Source organism: Orcinus orca, chromosome 13, assembly GCF_937001465.1.
Source record: "Orcinus orca chromosome 13, mOrcOrc1.1, whole genome shotgun sequence".
NCBI classification, from domain to species: domain Eukaryota; kingdom Metazoa; phylum Chordata; class Mammalia; order Artiodactyla; family Delphinidae; genus Orcinus; species Orcinus orca.
In genome coordinates, this window is record NC_064571.1 from 88,775,792 (window position 1) to 88,783,576 (window position 7,785).

The following is a 7,785-nucleotide window of genomic DNA, read 5'->3' on the forward strand; positions in this document are numbered from 1 at the left end:
ACTCACTTTGCTAAGAAAAGTACGCTCTTGTCAACAGAAGTATCTCATACTTGACTGTGGAGGCTTTGGGGAGTAAGCTGAGGATTTTGGCCATTTTCAGGTAGGGAAGGAAAAACTCCATTTCATTTTAATGAAAGTGTATTTCAGGTAGTTTTGACTGACAAGGCTGAATTGTATGGAGGGAGGCAGTACTTAGAAAGACTATTTGGTAAGACCTGAGTGAAGAGGAGTTTTAAAACTGAATAATATGTAGTAGATAGTCAAGACCTTAATTAACTTGGATACTTACAGGGAAAAAATTGGAGACGTGAGAGGGGCACTCTAAAGGCTAAAGCAGTGATGAGGAGATGTGGCTGGGTAAGAGGAGGAAAGATATATGAGATCAGTTTAACTGCTAACTAGTTACACCATGGACTCATCTCCCCAGACCCCACTTCTGCCACCAAGCCTTCTGCATAGGGGACCCTCTGCTTCTACGCTGTTACAAATGAGTGTTTTAGCAAAGAAGGACTTTCCAAATTAACACAGGAATATGCTTCTATGAAGCCTGTAGAAATAAATGATCACCCAAGTGAGAACAAGAAGAGGCTGTTTATTCAGAGCTTGCTATAACCAGGAAGGCAGCCACCATCACTTGCGTTTGGCAGAGAGTGGGCAGGTGGGGAGTGGTAAAGAGTCGGGTCGGGTGGAAGTCTCCAGGTGAGCTTCGAGTGGAGGTTTGGGGTATAGGAGGCCAATGAGAAGTCAGGCATCTTATGTGATTGGTTTGGGGAACATGTTTGACTTTCTCTAGTTGGTGCTGAGTTAGAAGCAGAGCCAACGACTAGAGAGTTGGCAGTCATTGACCAAGTCCAGACCTCTGGGCTGATGGCTGCAAAGCTGTGATTTGGCTTCCTGAATTAATTGCTGCAGAGGTCAGGGGTCTGAGTTCTATTGTCAAATATGGTCTGGCCATTGTCCATGTGTATATTCATCTCTCAAGCCATGCATGCAATGTTCAGGTGAGATGTTCAATTAAAGGTTAGGAACTTTCAGAAACAGCTTTACTTAATTAGTTTCTTTTCAAGAATATTGACTTTTTCTTGTTTAAATTGGCATGAGAGATTACTGATTATTCAAATGCGAATGTTTTAATAAGAAATGTGAAGAACATGATGAAACTACCTCTCTAACGTTTATGCTTAATACTCTAAAGAAGGGTAGTTCCTCTGAATTTGGTTAATCCAGTTAACCAAATCCAGTTAACCAAACTTTTTTAAAATACTCTTACCAATATTGTTGCTTTGTCAGCAGTAAAGGAGACACAATTGATATGAAGATAAAATAAAACAGATGTTCTGGCTAAATAATAAAGGATATTTGTCTGCAAATGTTTGTCTGTCATAGCCTGATAGATATGAGTTAATTGTTTTCCCCATGACTTAACGAAAATTGAAATTATCTACCAAACCCATTAGGATTAATTTAATAACAAGAAGTTAACTAATTGACACAAATAGCCATTTAGGTAACGGGATAGGATAACCCAATCTTTTTTTCTTAATAAATTTATTTATTTTATTTATTTATTTTTGGCTGCGTTGGGTCTTTGTTGCTGCGCTCAGGCTTTCTCTAGTTGTGGCGAGCAGGGGTTACTCTTCATTGCAGTGTGCAGGCTTCTCATTGCAGTGGCTTCTCTTGCTGAGGGACACAGGCTTCTAGGCTCATGGGCTCAGTAGTTGTGGCACACGGGCTTAGTTGCTGCGCAGCATGTGGGATCTTCCTGGACCAGGGATTGAACCCATGTCCCCTCCATTGGCAGGCAGATTCTTAACCACTGCGCCACCAGGGAAGTCCTAACCCAATCTTGAACATTACATGTGACACTTTTCAAAGCCATTTTAAGCATTCATAGTTTACTAGGAATTTTCCCATTCTAGGGAACAAATTGTTTTGAAATTGTAGCACATTTTTTTAATTTTTAGGGGACTTCATAATAAAAGTGTGATTATGTTCAATTATATTATTGTTCATCCAATTCATCATAATGGTCTTGATTTGTGTGGCCTCTTTACTGAAAAATTGAAAAAGGAAAATAAATAATTTAAAATATTTTCAGTTTCTGGGGATTAATATCATAGCACAAAAAATAACTTTATAAATATTTGACTTTAAGAAAATCTAATGTAACACTCTCTATGTCAACATTTTATAAAATTAAAGAGCATGTTTTTCCCAAAGCCCACTTATAATAGTCTTCTAAGCATGTCTAAAACATTTCTTGACAAAATCTGGTATTGCACAGAAACAAATTGTATGCCTTAGATTTAAAGGTTGTTAAAGCATTTTTTAGATTTATTTTATTGCATAAGACATTCTGATAGTCTAACATAAAACTGAATATTTAAATTTGCCATTTATTTTAAAAATCTATTATTGGAAACAAAAGTTGCACTTTCATTGCTTCTCAGATGTTCTCAGAATTTTGAAGAAATTGGCTTTTGACTGGATTTGGAAAGATGGTCCTTAATGGGTTTTCAAAAGTGTTCATATTTCCAGGCCCCAGAATACCTAAGCTATCCTTTAGGATATTCTTCAAATATTGAAATATCACTTATTACTGTGGCACATTTATAAGAATAGTCCAATGGCATCTATGCTCACATAACCATCTCTCTATACATCATCCATTAATAATATGACCCAAATGTCAATCATATTCATATTAATTTAATCTTCCATTTTGTTTCTCAGCTAATAATGATTTTTCAAAAATGTCCTTGCCTATCGTAAGAAATAAAGTTTCTGGTACAGCCAATATTGAATTATATGCATTGTATCTCTGGGGGCGAAGCAAACATTTTTGGCGTAAGTGAATCTTAATGTTTATTGAAGAAGGCAGATCAACGTTGCTCCAATTTCCAAACTGATTTCAGTGAGAAAAGCAACTAATGTATTCATCATAAAACAATCTTATCATTTATTTTTCCATTCCTACTCAGTGCACTGCCATTAATTTTTGTTCTGAAATATGAATCTCATGAAGCACTTTGGAATGAATGCATTTAATAGGCATATTGATAGAGATCTCCTATAAGGAACCAGCTGAGACTGCAGCCTAGGGTTTTTCAAATCATTTTTATTCAAATTCTTCATTTAAAGCCAAATGCAACATTAATGACCTTTATCATCAATTTACTTGCTTTTTATTATTGAAGTTAGAGGAAACGGAAGATAAGAGAATTCTCTAAAGGAATAAAGAAAACCGACATATGTATGCCTGAAGTAAGTGGACATTTACCTGAGTCACTTGTGACAAAAGTTCAATGCTTCTCAAGGAACTGTTTATTCTGTAAACTTTATGATGAGGATATCTGGAAAGACTTTTACTCAGGATAAATAAATAATTCTCTTCATCATTTTTTTAACATTCAACAATCAGAAGTTGATAACTCAGTGATTCTTCACTCTAGCTGATGACACAGATCTTCCCTAACTCTTTAATGAAATGGGACAAAATTCTCAAAATTAAAGTGCATTTAACTTAGCAGAAAGTCTATGGTACAGACGTACTCTATGGTACATGTCTATAGGACAGAATTATTGAAAGAAAGGGGAAATCTGAAGGATTTTGAACATGTCAGTAATTAACACTTTTTGAAAAGAGTATATGTTTCTTGTACTATAAATCAAAAAAAAATGTTATCACCAAGAATATATATTAGGCAATATATTGTTCACTGTCAGAATTAACTATGATTTGCTCAGTCCCTGTGAGGACCCCCAGGTCAGGGGTGGAGTCTCTTTCTCCTTTGCAAGGTACTACTGTTCTGCAAAAAGCATGGGCTCTGGATCCAGAAGGGTCTGAATTTTAATAAGGGCTCTGCCCTTTAATAGCTAAAGTTTAATGTTTTTGATAGTTTCTAAACCTCAATTTCTTCTGGGTACAGGGAGGGTGATAACTTCTGTATTCATTTCCTGGGATTGATGTAACACAGCAGCACAAATCAGGTGGCTTAAACCCCAGAAATGTATCAGTTCACATGTTCTAGAGGAAAAAAGTCCAAGAGCAACTTGTAGGCAGGGCTGGTTCCTTCTGAGGCTGTGAGGGAGAATCTGTGCCGCCTCTTTCTCAGCTTGTGGCGTTTTGATGGCAGTCTTTGATGTTCCTTGGCTTACAGATCTCTGCCTTTGTCTTCACATGGAGTTCTTCCTGTGCGTGTGTCTGTGTCCAAGTTTCCCCTTTCATAAGGCCACCAATCATATTGGATTCAGGTCCACCTTACTCCAGCATGATTTCATCTTTACTAATTGCAACTGCAATCACCCTATTTCCAAATGAGGGTGCATTCTGAGGTACTGGGAGTCAGGACTTCAACATATGAGTTTTGGAGAGACATAATTCAACCCATACCAGCATCTGTTCTGTAAGATTGCTATAGAAACTGAGTAAAGGTTTAATATCTACTTGCAAAAGAGAGAGGTGGTCCCACAGCATATTGGCAAAGAGAACCCCGGAAACACAGCACCCAGATCAGAAACTCACATCTGTCACTTATTAGCTATGTGACCTCACCAAGCCTTGACACTCTTTCTGTAAAATGGAGAGGTTTAATGCAATAAAATATGTAAAATATTTACCATGGTACCTAGCACACAGCAGTGCTCAATGAACACAATCCAGTTTTATTAATATATCTGCACTCATACCAATATGGTAGTGTACTTTTGATTATTTTCTCCTTTCTTAATTAAATGTGCTCTCTTCTTCTACAGTTTTACTCCTAATTCCACTTCTGCTGACCAATGATTGATTCTGGCACCAATTAGGATTCTGCACCCAATTCAAGTGGGGGGAGCAGGGTTCCCACACAGCCAAGCAATTCTCAGACACCAGCTGGGTGTCCCACATTCAACTCAATTCTGACATGATCTACAAGGAGATAATGACAGATCCCACATGGAAGGCTCAATCCTATAAGACTGCCCCCCAGAGTCCAATCACAAGTCCAGGTTGTCACCCGTGCTTCTGACCCACTGCCTATAGACCAGATGTTCTCACAACCCTTCTTTGGGTTCAATTAATTTGCTAGAGCAGCTTACAGAGCTCAGAGAAACATTTACTTCCTAGATTACTGGTTTATTATAGAAGGATATAACTCAGGAACAGCCAGATGGAAGATGTTCAGCAAGATCCGGGGAAAGGAGTTTCCATGTCCTCTCCACTGTGCCACTGTCCCCAGATGTCCATGTGCTTTCCAACCCAGAAGCTCTCAGAACCCCATCCATTTGGGTTTTTACAGAGACTTCACGACACAGGCATGATTGATTAATTCATTGGCCATTGGTGATTGATCCTACCTCCAGCCCCTCTCCCCTCCCCGGAGGTCAGGTGGTGGGTGTGAAAGTTCCAACCCTCCAATCACATGTTGGCTCCTCTGGCATCCAGCCTCCATCCTTAGGTGACCTATGAGTGGTCCAAAAGTCAGCTCCTTCACACAAAAAAGACACCTTTGCCACTCTCATCATGTAGAAAATTCCAAGTGTTTGTGGAGTTCTGCACCAGGAACAGGGAAAAAGATCAAGTATATATATATATAATATTATATAAATAAATTTATAAATAAATTTATTTGATTAATATATTTATAATAAATTTATTTAGTATATAATATTATAAATTATTGTTTAATATATAAATATTATAATATAATAAATAATCAATTTATTTATTTAATTTATAAATATATATAAATTTTTATATATTATATATAATATAAAATATTATATATATAAAATAAGTCACAATATCACAGTTTCCCTGGTTATATTTATAAGGGCTAGGCAGAACCTAAACATTTAAAAGTTTTGATTAGCTTTTAAACTGGTTTTGTTTGGTTGAAATTCTGTGGGTGTCAAATTACTTGTCTTGGAAATTTGATTTATTTTAACTACCATTAAAGACATTTAGTCATTCTTTTTTATTAAAATTTTAAAACTTAAGTTTCTACAAGTATGGAAATCTAAGTAAAATGAATAGGAATTTTATAGTGCAATTTTAAATTTTGTTTCTAGAAAAATAATCAAAATGTTTCATAATAATCTTTTAGGAAGGTTGTTCTCTACGTCTGTGTCTCTATTTCTGCTTTGTAAATAAGATTGTTTATACTAATTTTTTCAGATTCCACATGTATGTGTTAATATATGGTATTTGTTTTTCTCTTTCTGACTTACTTCACTTTGTATGACAGTCTCTAGGTCCATCCATGTCACTACAAATGACCCAATTTCATTCCTTTTTATGGCTGAGTAATATTCCATTGTATATATGTACCACATCTTCTTTATCCATTCCTCTGTTGATGGACATTTAGGTTGCTTCCATGACCTGGCTATTGTAAATAGTGCTGCAATGAACATTGGGGTTCATGTGTCTTTTTGAATTATGGTTTTCTCTGGGTATATGCCCAGTAGTGGGATTGCTGGCTCACATGGTAGTTCTATTTCTGTTTTTTTAAGGAACCTCCATACTGTTCTCCATAGTGGCTGTATCAATTTATTATTGGGAGATTGGGATTGACATATATACACTATTGATACTGTGTATAAAATAGATAACTAATGAGACCCTACTGTATAGCACAGGGAACTCTACACAATGCTCTGTAGTAACCTAAATGGGAAGGAAATCCAAAAAGAGGGGATATATGTATACGTATAGTTGATTCACTTTGCCGTACAGTAGAAGCTAACACAACACTGTAAAGCAACTATACTCCAATAAAAAAATAAATAGAAATAATAATCTTTTATGAAGATTGTTTTAAAACTTAATGCTTCTAATATTTGAAAACATTTAAAGGACTCGTTTTGACAAAGAACTAAATAAATTTTATATAGTATTACAACAGAAAATAGGTGCTTTCATTTATTAGGTACCATGTAAGTCTAAGATGTTAATTTTAGTATTTTCATGCTTACTCTCTTCTTCTAGCTTTATCAGTGGAAAGGATAGTGCACAGACTAAAAAGAAATATGCCTCATTAAAGTAGACCTTTATAAGAGGCATTCTCCTCTGGGTGGGTCACACAAACTCTTCTATCTACACATTAGAATATATATGGGGAGTTTGGGGTTGAGATGTACACACTACTATATTTAAAACAGCTAACCAACAAGGACCTACTGTATAGCCCAGGGAACTCAGCTCAATATTCTGTAATAACCTAAATGGAAAAGGAATTTGAAAAAGAATGGATACTCGTACAGGTATAACTGAATCACTTTGCTGTATACCTGTAAATAACACATCATTGCTAATCAACTATACTCCAATATAAAATAAAAATTTTCAATAATATATAGTCATACTATACATACGTATATATGTATATTATATTTAAGTATCTATATAATAATATATTGCATTTTTAAAGATGATGTGGAGATTTTCTTATCCTGAGAAACTATTTCCCTTTGAATGGATCCCCATAAAAGTATAACCCAAGACCCCATGTCTGCAGTATTCTGGGTCTACCCTTCCTATCTTCCCCAAATACTGAAGCTAGGGTCCCCTTCATGTTATGCCAGCCCAGTGTCCTCCCCATAAATCTGAATATTTCTCAGTAGAAGAGGGGGCAGAGGATTGGCAAATGTTTGTCTGAGTTGCCTCTTAGTGGCACAGCTCCTAACAGCAGCTTTGACGTTCTCTCCACACCATTTGAGTCCATAATTCTCTAGGAAAAACTAACAGAAGAGTGAGGGTACAACAGTCCTTGGACAATAAAGCTTTTCTATGAGTAAAAG